The sequence below is a fragment of the Schistocerca piceifrons genome, chromosome 2 (genome assembly GCF_021461385.2).
Source record: "Schistocerca piceifrons isolate TAMUIC-IGC-003096 chromosome 2, iqSchPice1.1, whole genome shotgun sequence".
NCBI lineage: Eukaryota > Metazoa > Arthropoda > Insecta > Orthoptera > Acrididae > Schistocerca > Schistocerca piceifrons.
Window position 1 is genome coordinate 652,862,825 of NC_060139.1, and position 13,780 is coordinate 652,876,604.

The 13,780-nt window shown below is 37.2% G+C and overlaps 2 protein-coding genes across 2 annotated transcripts in view; one reads left to right on the forward strand and one right to left on the reverse strand.

Annotated features, from left to right (window-relative positions):
- The window catches only part of LOC124775701 (kinesin-like protein KIF19), a 471,390-nt gene that overhangs the window by 211,401 nt on the left and 246,209 nt on the right, over positions 1-13,780 (reverse strand). The window lies entirely within an intron of this gene.
- The window catches only part of LOC124776651 (hemolymph lipopolysaccharide-binding protein-like), a 43,036-nt gene continuing 38,249 nt past the window's right edge, over positions 8,994-13,780 (forward strand). The window contains exon 1 of the mRNA XM_047251742.1: positions 8,994-9,118. The gene's annotated coding sequence lies outside the window, so the exon portion shown is untranslated. The remainder of the gene's footprint in view (positions 9,119-13,780) is intronic.

Genomic DNA, 13,780 nt, shown 5'->3' on the forward strand with positions numbered 1-13,780 from the left:
AGTCCACATTGTGCCTTACAGATGCAAAGTGCCTTGTATGGTGTCATTTGCTTCAAGCAGTTGGATAACAGATGTCGTATGTTGCATTTGTGGCAGTTCTCTAGGAATGGTGCTCGCTGCAGAGCCAGTTCCTATAAGAAAGAATTGATATGTATCATTGTCTAACACATACATGTCTACCACTGTCACTTGCAGATGGGGCATGACTAATTTCATCCACCTGCTTGAGCCCTAGGTGGCTTTGTTGTGTGTCTGAGTGATTGCACAGTGTCGAGCAGTTGTGTGCTCAGTTATCAAAATGTGAGTGAAGCCAGAACAGTTGCAACTGCATCCCTCTCTCCTGTAAGGAATGTTAGTGTCAGGCATGAGTGTGACATTTTCCACTATCTGGTCACCAGTCATGGCATAGTCACTCATGATGTCACTCTCAAAAGTATACATAAATGCTTGGGTCTTGCTGTCTCCTTGTCGCTGCAACCAGTGTGGTGCACCAGGAATGTGCTGATGCCATTCATTGTTGAATGTCATACCCAGTATTGTCATTGCTTTGGGAATCCGAAAAGTCATTTAGCCAGAAATTTTTTTCTCTCATATGATATTCACTGAAATCTTTGTTGACTGCATCTGAGGTGCTAATTTAATTAACCAGAGTAACAAGAGTATGCTGTCTGGCATGAGAGTCAGGTTGACTGATTCACAGAGATGTTTCCACAGCTGAGTTGGTGTCCTGCTGCCTGGCCTGTCCTCATAAATTAGTTGTAGCTCTTGCTCTAATGTCATGGTCAGTTGGTGGAGCAATGCTGGACTATCAGTGACAAAGTTGCCTTCAGCCAAAAGTGAGCAGAGTCTTGAACTTGGAAGTATGATTGACGATTCCATAACTTTATAGTGCAAATTTGATGGTCATGAACAATGTTACCATAGTCAGTAGCTTAGGTTGAGAACTCAGTCATATATGTGCTACATAGAAATCCTGTTGGTATGTAGTGAAATGTTTGATCCAAAATTGATGGCAGACAAGGTCCCATAGGCTTTCCACAGTGCAGGTGGAAAACCGAGTCTATGACACCCAGATGGCTGGGTCCTGCATTATATTATGAACGTATTTATCTAGACGATTCCTAATGTGGATGGATGAGTAAAATCATACAAGGTGTTGTAATGTAGAAAAGAATTAGTTGCCTGAATACTGCCTTGTTGATGTGAGGCAAGGTATGCCTCATCACCAAAACCATTGTGGAGTTCTAAATGTTTTACAGATTGTTCATGCACATATTCACTATTGTTCACTGATGATGGTAAGACATGGCAGAAGGTCACTTTAGTGTTTCACACAAATCTTAAGCTTATCAGGATGGAAGAGAACATTGGCAGTTAAAACTGCAGGACAAGAGTCACTTGTCTGTGGTCTTTTGATGTTTTTGAGGATGTTCAGCAATCCTGACACAGTTGTGGCAACAATGAGTACCAAAGTTCAAAGGACAACTAAAACAGGCAAAAAGATATATATGTTCAGTAACCTAGACAAAAAGTCATCAGTGTCGTATCTCAATGAGGAACTTGAAACTTTCAGCACAGGCCAGGAGCATGTGAAGGAACTCTGTCTCAAGTTGAAAAGAATAGTTGACCTCACACTGGATAGATATGTACACAGTAGAACAGTTCACAAAGGGAGGCAACCTCCATGGTATGGAGTCACTGTAAAGAAACTTCTAAAGAAACAGAGATTACTGCATTATGAGTGTAAAACAAAGTGTAGGGCTACAGATAGAGAGATGCTAAATGAAATGTATTAGGCTGCACAAAATCCAAAGAAATTCTGGTTGTATCTAAAGGCTGTTAGTGGCACCAAAGTTAGTGTCCAGTCCCTAGTGAACAGACCATATCTGAAATTGGGGATAACAAAGCAAAATCTGAAATGCTTAACTCCATTTTCAAATGCTCCTTTACAAAGGAAAACCCAGGAGAACTGCCACAATTTAATCCTTGTACAACTGAAAAGATGAATGAAATAAGTATTAGTACCAGGGGTGTTGAGAAACAGCTGAAATCGTTAAATCTGAACAAAGCTCCAGGCCACGGTGGAATCCTTGTTACGCTCTATACTGAATTTCCAGCTGAGTTAGACCCTCTTCTAACTATAATCTATCGTAGATCCATTGAACAAAACATTGTGCCCAATTCTTGGAGGTCACACCTATCTACAAGAAGGGTAGTAGAAGTGATCCATAAAACTACCATCCAATATCCATGGCATCGGTTTGTTAAAGAATCTTGGAACATATTTTGAGCTCAAACATAATGAGGTGTCTTGAACAGAATGACCTTCTCAGTGCCAGTCAATATAGATTTCAAAAAAATTGATCATGTGGAACCCAACTCGCACTTTCCTCACATGCAGTGTTTCTTGATTTCCAAAAAGCTTTTCACTCAGTACCACACCTATGCTTATTGCCAAAAAAAGCCATGATCATATGGGGTAGTAAGTGAAATCTGTGACTGGATTGATCTTTTTGGTAGGGAGGACACAGCATGTTATCTTGGATGGAGAGTCATCATGAGATGCAAAAGTAACTTCATGTGTACCCCAGGTATGTGTGTTGGGTCTCTTGCTGTTCATGCTGTACATGGATGACCTTGCAGACAATATTCGTGGTAAAACAGGCTTTTTGCAGATGATGCAGTTACCTATAACAAAGTACTATGTGAGAGAAGCTGCATAAATATTCAGTCAGAGTCAACATGGTGCAGAGATTGGGAACTTGCTGTAAACATTCAGAAATGTAAAATTGCGCACTTTATGAATGAAAAACATGGCATTCTTTGACTACAGTATCAATGACTCACTGTTGGAATCAACCAACTCAAACAAATATCTGGGTGTAACACCTTGATGGGATATGAAATGGAATGATCCCATGTGATCAGTCATGGGTAAAGCAGGTGGTATATTTCAGTTTATTGGTAGGATAGTGGGGAAGTTCAATCTGTCTACAAAATAGGTTGCTTACAAATGACTCATATGACCCATCCTAGAATGTTGCTCAACTTTTGGGACCCATACCAGATAGGGCTACCAGGGGATAGTGAAGGTATACAGAGAAGGGAAGCACGAATGGTCACAGGTTTGTTTAATCCATAGGAGAATTTCAGAGAGGTACTGAAGGAATTGAACAGGCAGACTCTTGAAGACAGACATAAACTATCCTGAGAAAATCTATTAATGAAGTTTCAAGAACCAGCTTTAAATGATTACTCTAGGGATATACTACAACCCCCTATGTATTGTTCACATAGGGGTTGTGACAATAAAGTTAGAATAATTACTGCACACACAGAGATACTCAAATAATCATTCTTCCCTCACTCCATATGTGAATGGAATAGGAAGAAACCCTAATGACTGGTACAATGGGAAGTATCCTCTGCCATGAACAAGGGCACTCATACCCAAGGCCAAGAGGGGCCACTCGTCCCCATCTCCTAGCTCTCAGGGAAAGGATATGATATAGTATAGCTAGGTGTTTTTATTTCAAGAAAATTATTTAAAAGTTGGTATTATGTAGATTTTGAATAGGCTTTAACTGGAACTTTTATTGCCTACTTCCAAAATATTAAAAATACTCCATACTCCGAGCTCTAGACTCTCCCTCCACATAAACTATTGTATGGGCCTCTTGGCTGGGAGCACTTGTTCATCTTTGCTACTGTGAAACAAATCTCTTCTACTGATCAAGTGCTCATAACTCTTAAGGTATGCATTTTAGAGTCCATGTTTACTATGTTTTTTTCCTTTGAATGATCATTCCTGCCACGTCCTTGATTACCAAACAATCCTCTTGAAACACCTTGTATAATAATTATGAAGAAAAGACAGATGGAACAACAATATACTAGTAATTGAACTTAAAAAAATCCAGGAATCTTCTACCCGTGTTCAAAGTACAGTTATGTTGAAATCTTGGTAGGTAACAAAAGTAGTATTGTAGATTATATGTTAGTCACCAGTCTACTAACTCCCATTTGTCTGTGTGCAGCTTGTTATTCGGTTAGGTTAGTCACAGAACAGGTGGAATCTGTTGTGTAGAGCTGACATCTTGAAAAGCCTTACAACAAATTATTAATCAGTGTCCTAGCACCCTGCAAATACGGAATTACTGAACCAAGAGTCTGGCTTCAAAACTTCATTCCTGTTGGAGTTGTTGTGAAAGGTGTGCTCCTTACTAAGCCAGGCATTTTAGTCAGAAGTGTCACTAGTTTGATATCAGGGATATCCTGCAAGAAAGAATACATGGGAGACTAATGTGACAACCAAAACCAATAGTAATGTTCAGTGTACACAATTCACAAGCATTTAAAAACCTGGGATAGCGCTAGATACAGTCAGTTGGGGTATACAAATTCCATCCTAGGAAAGGGGGGGGGGGGGGGAGGTGACAGGAAGGGTATCTGCAATCGTTCACTGTTAACATTGCCACATCCAATAACTAACACGCTAACTCTGAGTTAAAAAGTTTTCAAGCATGTCCAAAATGCACTTTAATTTCTCACATTTAGTCTTTTGTGAACATTTTGTGCTAATGTAATTCATGAGTGAAGAAGAATTAAAAAAGTTTCTCATTTCCTGATGAATTAAAAGAGAAAGAGGATGGAGGGAAGGCTGATGTATAATGACACTTTCTTAAAATTGTATCCTTATTATGTGAATGATTGCAGAAGATTATCACTATATAATGAACTGCAGAGATGTCTAGAATGTAATACAAACATTGGTACATGATTTAATGATTAAGAACTGTATGTTACCAACACTAATAGTATTGCAAAGGGAAGGAAATTTCTTGCATGATGAGAATCTATTTGGTTACCTTTATAGTCAAGTATTGCTGCAGTATGGTAGCTTTTGACACTGCCCACATAGGCATACATTCAAATTTGTTAACTGAATTTTCTCATTTTGAGAGAACTGAAGTGTGATCTGTTTAATTGTTGAAAATCATTCAACAGCTAAGATTGCAAAAAATATTTATTTATTGAAGACAACCAGTTTCAACAGATAATGCTGTTATCTTCAGGTCTTAAAATCTTTTTGTTGTAAAACATGTTCATTTTACACTGACCTCACACACAAGATGTCAAGTGGATAAAAATTGCACATTATAAAATGTTTGTCATCAATAAAATATGTGTGTGCAACAGGATATGTCCATATACATTTTGCTCATAGTTGCTTGTCCAGCATATGTAAGCAATTGAGTTATTCTGTACCAGGTTTGCATGATGCCATGAGCAACTGTGTGCAATATGTATGTGGTCATAGCCTATTTCACATGGTGCATTATGTTTTTAAATATTTTAGTTATCACAGACCTTTTCTGCTATTTCTGACCACTTGACATCTTGCCTGTGAGGTCATCATAAAATGAACATATTTTAAAACAAAATGATTTTAAGACCTGAAGATGACAGTATAGTCTGTTGAAACTGGTTGTCTTAAATAAAGAAATATTTTATTTGATCTTGGCTATTGAATGGTTTTTAAAAAGTGGTTAAAAACTAAAATTTAAGTTACTGAAGATTACTGACTGCTCTAAAATTGAAATATTTGAATTTCTTATGCGTAATATTCCATAATATATTCATAACCATATAAAAGTGCAGATGTATTTCACATGGAGAAGTGAATCCCAATAAACTGTGAAAGATTCACTATGTGGGAGCATGCCACCACTTACAGGGTGTTTCAAAAAGGACTTTACAACATTGAAAAGTCACAGAAATTAATTCATAGTACCTACAGAGGTGATTGTAGTGTCAATTTGCAGGGAAATACATCAAGTTTTGTCTTGCATAGTTCACTAGTGCTGAATTGCACTGTAAGAGGCAAAAGTGGCAGTTGCATTAAAGGTGGCTGCCTTCACTGGACCCGAGCATACTAGCTGTGTTTGGGTTTGAAGAACCGAAATTGGCGTCAACAGTCCAGCATAATTTTGATACTGTGATCGGTAAGACATGGGAAGTCATCAGGTCATCCAAGCACATCTGACAATGTCATTGAGTGATTGGAACAATGTTTTGTCAACAGCCCTACAAAATTGACCCAGCGTGCATCTCGCGAACTGCAAATCCCACATACACTATGTGATCAAAAGTATCCGCACACCCACAAATACATGAGTTTTACATATTAGTTGCATTGTGCTGCCACCTATTGCCAGGTACTCCATATCACTGACCTCAATACTCATTAGACATCACGAGAGAGCAGAATGGGGCAGTCCACGGAACTCACGGATTGCAAATGTGGTCAGGTGATTGGGTGTCACTTGTGTCATATGTCTGTATGTGAGATTTTCACACTCGTAAACATCCATAGGTCCACTTTTCCATAGTGATAGTGAAGTGGAAATGAGTAGGGACATGCACAGCACAAAAGCATACAGGTCAACCTCGTCTGTTGACTGACAGAGACCACCGACATTTGAAGAGGGTTATAATGTGTAACAAGCAGACATCTATCCAGATCATCACACAGGATTTCCAAATTGCATCAGGATCCAGTGCATGTACTATGACAATTAGACGCGAAGTGAGAAAACTTGGATTTCATGGTTGAGCGGGTGCTCGTAAGTCACACATAGCACATAGCGCCGGAAAAAGCCAAATGTCTCCTCGCTTAGTGTAAGGAGCGTAAACATTGGATGATTGAACAGTGGAAAAACGTTGTGTGGAGTGACAAATCATGGTACACAATGTGGTGACCTGATGGCAGGATGTGTGTATGCCAAATGCACAGTGAAGGTCATCTGCCACCATACGTAGTGCCAACAGCAAAACTTGGAGGCAGTGGTGTTATGGTTTGATCGTGTTTTTCATGGAGAATGCTTGCACCCATTGTTGTTTTGTGGGGCACTATCACACCACAGGCCTAGATTGATATTTTAAACACCTTCTTGCTTCCTACTGTTGAAGAGCAATTCGGGGATGGCGATTGCATCTTCCAATATGATCAAGCACCTGTTCATAATGTCGCGGAGTGGTTACATGACAATAACATCCCTGTAATGGACTGACTTGCACAGAGTCCTAACCTGAATCCTGTAGAACACGTTTGGGTTGTTTTGGAACGCTGACTTTGTGCCAGGCCTCACCAGCTGACATCAATACCTCTCCTCAGTGCAGCACTCCATGAAGAATGGGCTGCCACTCGCCAAGAAACCATCTAGCACCTGATTGAACATATGCCTGTGAGAGTGGAAGCTGTCGTCAAGGCTAAGGGTGGGCCAACACGATATTGAATTCCAGCATTACCTATGGAGGGCACCAAGAACTTGTAAGTCATTTTCAGCCACTGATCACATAGTGTATGACTGTTTGGCATGTGTTGAGAAACTGTTTGCATTTGAGCCGTACAGATTGATGATTGCACAAGCAATAAAAGACACTGATAAAATTGCTTGCAAGAACTTCTGTGTGGATATGTTGAATCAATTACATGAGGATGAACATTTCTTGGACAAAATCATCTTTTCAGATGATTCAACTTGTTGCTTAAGTGGCAAGGATAACACACATAATTGTAGGATTTGGTGCAATAAAAATCCACCTCAAACACTGCATGTTTGTGATAGCCATAAACTGAATGTTCTTTGTACATTTAGCAAGAGGAAAGTGTACGGTCCCGTTTTTTTCTGTGAGAGAACCATCAACAGGATAGTGTATCTGGATGTGTTACAACAATTTTTGATACCACAGATTGATGAGGATGACCAAGAATGAAATTTTTACTTCAGGCAAGATGGTGCACCACCCCACTACCTGGCTGACGAGATTTTCTCAGTGACCACTTTCCAGATTAATGGATTGGCTGTGATGTACCAATTGCATGGCCCCTGTGTTCCTCAGACCTGACACCACTCAATTTTTTTATGGGGATTCATCAAGGATATTGTGTTTGTAGCTTCTGTGCTATCTTCTCTACCTGAACTTAAGGCAAGAATTTACACTGGCAATTACACCTGCAATGCTACGGTGAGTTTCAGAAGAAATTGACTTCCAATGGGATGTGTGCAGGATAACCAACAGAAACTACATACACAATCTTTGGTTTAAGGTAAAAAAGTTGACGTGTTTCCCTACAAAATAACACTAAACCCAGCTCTATATCTTCTCTCAATAAAATTATATAACTTTTTAAAGTTGTAAAGCAGTTTTTGAAATACCCTGTACTTATAATCTTCATTTGTGGCTGTTCCTTATGCAGGACCTCAGTTTCTATAAATGTTTTAGCATTCAGCAAGTTTCACTCACATATTGAAAGCAAAAGAAAATGGGAAGTATAATTTCTCTATTTTCTGTGTCACAAAAAACATTAGACAGCTTCCTAAGAGAGTAATTTGAAATACCTATTTTCAAATCAGCTACTACACTGATGAAACAGAATACTAGAGGATACTGCAGTTATTAGTGCAGGCTTTTTCAATAAAACTATCTTAAGAGATTTTCAAGTAATTTTAATATGAAATATTTATTTGCTGTTGATCATGGCAACTAATAATATGATGTAAAATGTCTTTGAAAACTCCGTTATCATTGTGCAGCAATGAATTTTCTCTGACTGGATTTATTTTTCAAGTAATGGCTACATGGATTTTTGCTAACATTGAAAGAAGTGATGTGAATGAGCCCAACTACGTATGTATATTCCGAGATTACTAAAATTATATGAAACATAGGGCCTGTACCCTATTTATTTTGTTTGCAATTAAATTCCAGTATGTTAATGTTAATGAAATTTCCTTCCAATTTATGCTTTGTCTTGTTTCCACTATTATAAAGTCACCTACATTTATGCTGAATGCAGGAAATCATAAACAAAAGTTAGCAACAGTAAATGAAGTTGTTTAGAGTGTTCAGCTGAGAACCACTATGTAAAGCTAATTGCATGTGCCATGCCTGGACAATCTCTGTGTTACATATCAAGTTCCTCCTCCTCCCTTATTATCAACAGACATGTGGCACTGCAGCTCTAGAAGCTAAAGAAGATAAAAAAGGCAGTGGCAGAAAGTGGAATTGACTGTTACCACTTGAAGGCAGAGTTCTTTCTGTAGTTGACACAGTAAGTAAGAAAGTGTACATAACAATATTTATTCATTAATTAATTCCTTCAGTCATTAATCATTTCTCCAGATCCCTTTGGAATTAATAGTAATTTAATTTCACTAATTAAAATTGATGGTAATGCCTCTACTTTTAAAAACAATGAAAAACTGCTGCTTCCTTCGTAAAATAACAGCTCAATATCTTCATGAACACCTCAGACTTATCATAAAATAAATGTTTTGTATGTGCTGTAAGAATAAAGGCATGATTACAATGAAAATTTATGCATACTCTACAAGTAACAGGATTCTTCTAATTTTGTTTCTAGATAATCGCATACTTTGTAGCTTTGAATACTAGAGTATAGTTTTAATTTCCTTTTGAATGGAGAAGGGTTACAAATCTGTTGCTTTGTGTCAGATGAACCTCATGCCTGAATACAAACCCCATGCAGAACCCAAGCAGAGAAGGCCAGATCTACAAAGAAATTATTTTTCTTTGTTTTATTGTGGCCATTAAATCACAAATAACCTATTTTATTATTAGTAGCAAATACAGTTAAGGAGCAAATGTACTGGACTGAGTGTAAGTATTCTTTGACCTTGTAAAAGTTCTGTGCAAGGTTTGTGGCTATTTGCTCCACATAGTATGTTTACAACTCACTTTTACTGACTGAATGCAGTGCTTATCTTTTGTGCATAGCTATAGAAGATGATTATGTAAAATAATAGGGAGTAAAAGTATTGAAAACTACTCAGCATCATCATCATCATGTCAACATAATGATGAATATTTAGAGACAAAACCTGCTGAACTGAACATCTGTTGAATCTACCTATAATTTGACTCAATTTTAGCTATAAATGCAGCTTACCACAAGGAATTTAAGGCATAATGTTTCATTTATAACCTGATCTAGACAATGATAACTGTAGGAGATCACAAAGTGTTAGTGCAAGGCCGAAATAGTTGCAGCTCGAACCCCCTGCCCCCCCCCCCCTCACACACACACACACACACACACACACACACACACACACACACACACACACACACACACACACACACACACACACACACATACACATAAATATGTAGATGAAATGATTAGAATACTAATAATCAACTGCCAAAGCATTTGTAACAAATTCACAGTGGTTGAAGCAGTACTTAAAAGCAGTGAAGCTCATACAGCACTAGGAATGAAAATCTGGTTAAAACCACAAATGAACAAGTGGAATTTTTGGATTAAGTCTAAATATACATTAATGAAAAGTGTAATTGAAAATGAAGTAGGTGCATTTGTTATGTTAGACAAGAAACGTAAATCCACATAGACAGAAACTGAAGTTGCATACAAGAGTGTGTGGGTAAGATTCAGTATCGAATTTGGGCATGGAGTTAAGCATTGCAGCTTTTGATTTGTTACCCTCAATTTCAGTTCCTGTCACATTCGATAGGGAGGGGTGGTGGAGGGACAATGTTGGGAAGTAAGAATTGAATTTTTTAATTTACCCTTCTCTGTTTCAGGGAAAAATGCTGTGGGAATATGTTTAAGAAAGAGTTAAATTCATTTTATAGCTCTACACTTCATATGAACTTACACCAAAGAGAACCAAGGGAACATACTGGAAATCACTGGGATAAAATTAATAGGGCTTTGATGACTCTGATAATTAGCATACAAGTAGCCTCTTACCAGAAACATTCAAATGCAAACCATGCTGTGTACAATGTGACCTAATGAGTGGCAATGCAGAGTCACAATCTTGTTTGAATGACCCTCTCTTCTGAGTGATTCTCCAAGTTCTTCGTTAACATATTACACAGAACACTTCATCATAGGCATTTCATACTGCTCAAAGAATAATATGATCTTAACACTCATGTTAGAAGCATTCTCAATTATGTATTTGATGTCACTCATAGCATATATTTGAAGATGTGATCCAAACATAACCTGAAACCCCTACTTACTACATGATATTTACCAAGCTTCTTCCCAAAAGAGCCTAAATCACAGATTACATGGCTGAGACCTACACTTGGGTTTAAAATATCAGTTACCTGGTAATCATCTGACAAAGTGCTTTATACCAGTTCCAACATTCTTTCTGTACAGGTCATGACAGTCCCCTCCCACGACTACCACCTAGAAATAAGTCTTTTCTTAATGAGTTCCATTCTAGCCTTTGCTTGCACTTTATGTACTGTACCATGGGATTGCTTCTGGACTTCTGGTGTTCCCTCTATGCTTTCCTCCACAATCTTCTGTTAAACACATAACATCAAAATATACCACCATCCACAAATTGGGAGAGGAATGATGAGGGAAGTAGATCAACAAGATTGAAAGTCTATAGAGTTACTCAAAATGCCAGAGAACTCTGAGTCTATAATTTGATGGTTTGCACTTGTTTGATTATTAGTTACTTAGCTGTTCATTATCTAATAGTTTTTCTGCCAAGAATTCAAAGAGATTAACTAAACAAAAATTAAAAAGATAGAGATTCAAATTTTGGGATATATCTTCTAGAAGATAATGTGTCAGACTGATACTTATGTGATAATGCTAAAAAAATCTATAAAACAAAGACTAAATGGCAGTATGTTTGTATTCACCAAAGACTGGTAAATTCAAAGCATCTGTTATAAAAGAAGAGGTTTATCAGTAATAACAACACAATCAGAATCTTCAGTGTACTGAAGCTGATGAGAAATAGTTGGAGAAATATGAAAAGGAAGATGTGGGAAGATACAGCCGCATTCACAGTTTAAGAAAAGGGAGTCAGATAGGTAAGAAATGTGTGAAGTTTAATGTCAGAAAGAAGAAACGAGCATGTACTGAATCTATGTCCCAATGATAGTAATGTAAACCAGAAATTATAAGAGAAAGCATAGTACCAATGATGGAAGTAGAGGGAAAAGAGTTGTAGGGAATGAGAGATGGAGCATGATGACAAAAGGAAGAAAATAGAGGTAGCTACTGCAAGATATCAAGTGGGTACCAGGAAGGATGTAATTAAAAATATTAGGTGGAATGAGATCTGAGTTATGATCAAAGGAATTCTCATATTCATTACTTAGATGAACTAGTATTATGAAAGACAGCCTGTATGGTATACACAATATAAGAAGAACACAGATTCCTTATACGGTTTTGAAGAGCATGTTACGTCAGTGAGTGCTGTAATGTGGCAATTCATCTATATGGACAGCTTAATTGTATATCATTATTCCAACATAGATAACTGTCATCTACACTTGTAAGTAAGATGAGAGCTCTCATGAGAAGCTTTCTCTCAATTATCAAAAGCTGTCACTGCAATCGGGAGACATTTACTTTTTCTTATTGTCTGTAAAATCAGGTTCAGTATCATTATTGTTATCTGGAGCAAGTCCCCTTCCAAGACATAGGTTTCCTCTTGATACTGGGACAGTTCAGATTACCTACATAGCTATCTATATTTAACTGCCTTCTTTGCAGTGATTTCCTGTTTTACTTGCCTAGAAAAAGGTTCTTCTGACAGAGCATATCATGATTTTCTACCTCCTTTGCCAACATCACATACTTTCAGTACAGCCTTCTTTTTTAAGTCTTTATTGCAGGAGAAGGAATCAGACTTCCATAAATTCAATGGATATTTAGCATTTCATATAATCATAAACATATCATTTTGAAACATACTCAAATGAAATATTCTAACAGTCCTTCTACAGCCAAAGTTTACTGTTTATTTATTAATGGAATTAGCTCCAAGATATTCAGTTTCATTTCAAATGTGTTAAATGTAAGATCAACTGCACTTCCCCACTTTCACAACTTTTGATCATTTGACCCACACAACACATGATCAGACTGAATGTCCCAGAATTTTGGGAATTAATGAATAACCAAATATGCAAAAAAGTCATGTTATTAGCTACAGATTTTTCTCCACTCATAGAACTCTGCAATCATTTGTAGCAAATATCATTATGGTTAAGGCTATGATGGTAGCTGTACATTTTCACATTGTAGTACCATTCCATAAGAATTTCCTTGTGGTATTCTTCTCTTTCCAGTTCGTCATTCACTTACATGAAGTCTGTATTGTGTCCTTCAAAAGGGAGATATCGCATACATCTCATATTGACTGCTACAAATGATTCAGTTGTCTACAGTAATAATAACAATAATTATTATTATTATTTTATTGTCGTTCAGCTGATTACAGCAATAGACAAAGTCAAGAGCATATATTTCTACATAAACTACTATATCGAAGTGAATTGGTTTACATAAAATAGGTACACGTTAGAATACAGTATTTTCATCTTCAAAGAATTCATCAATGGAGTAAAACGGATTGTTCACTAGTAGCTTGTATAATTTAGCTTTAAAGATATTTACAGGCAGTTCTTTAAAGTCAGCACTTAGTCTATTAAACATCCTTAGTGCAAGAACTAGGTAAGAGTTATGCGATTTTGATAATCTATGATATGGTACGTCTACAGATGTTCTGTTTCTAGTATTATGGCTGTGAATATCACTTCTCAACACAAAATTAGGCACATTGTTTCTAATGTGCATTAAAAACATTGTAGATGAATATGTTTACTACTGTAAGACACTGCAATTTAATAAACAGAGGTTTACAATGTTCTGTTTTATCAGAATCCGTTATTATTCTTATTA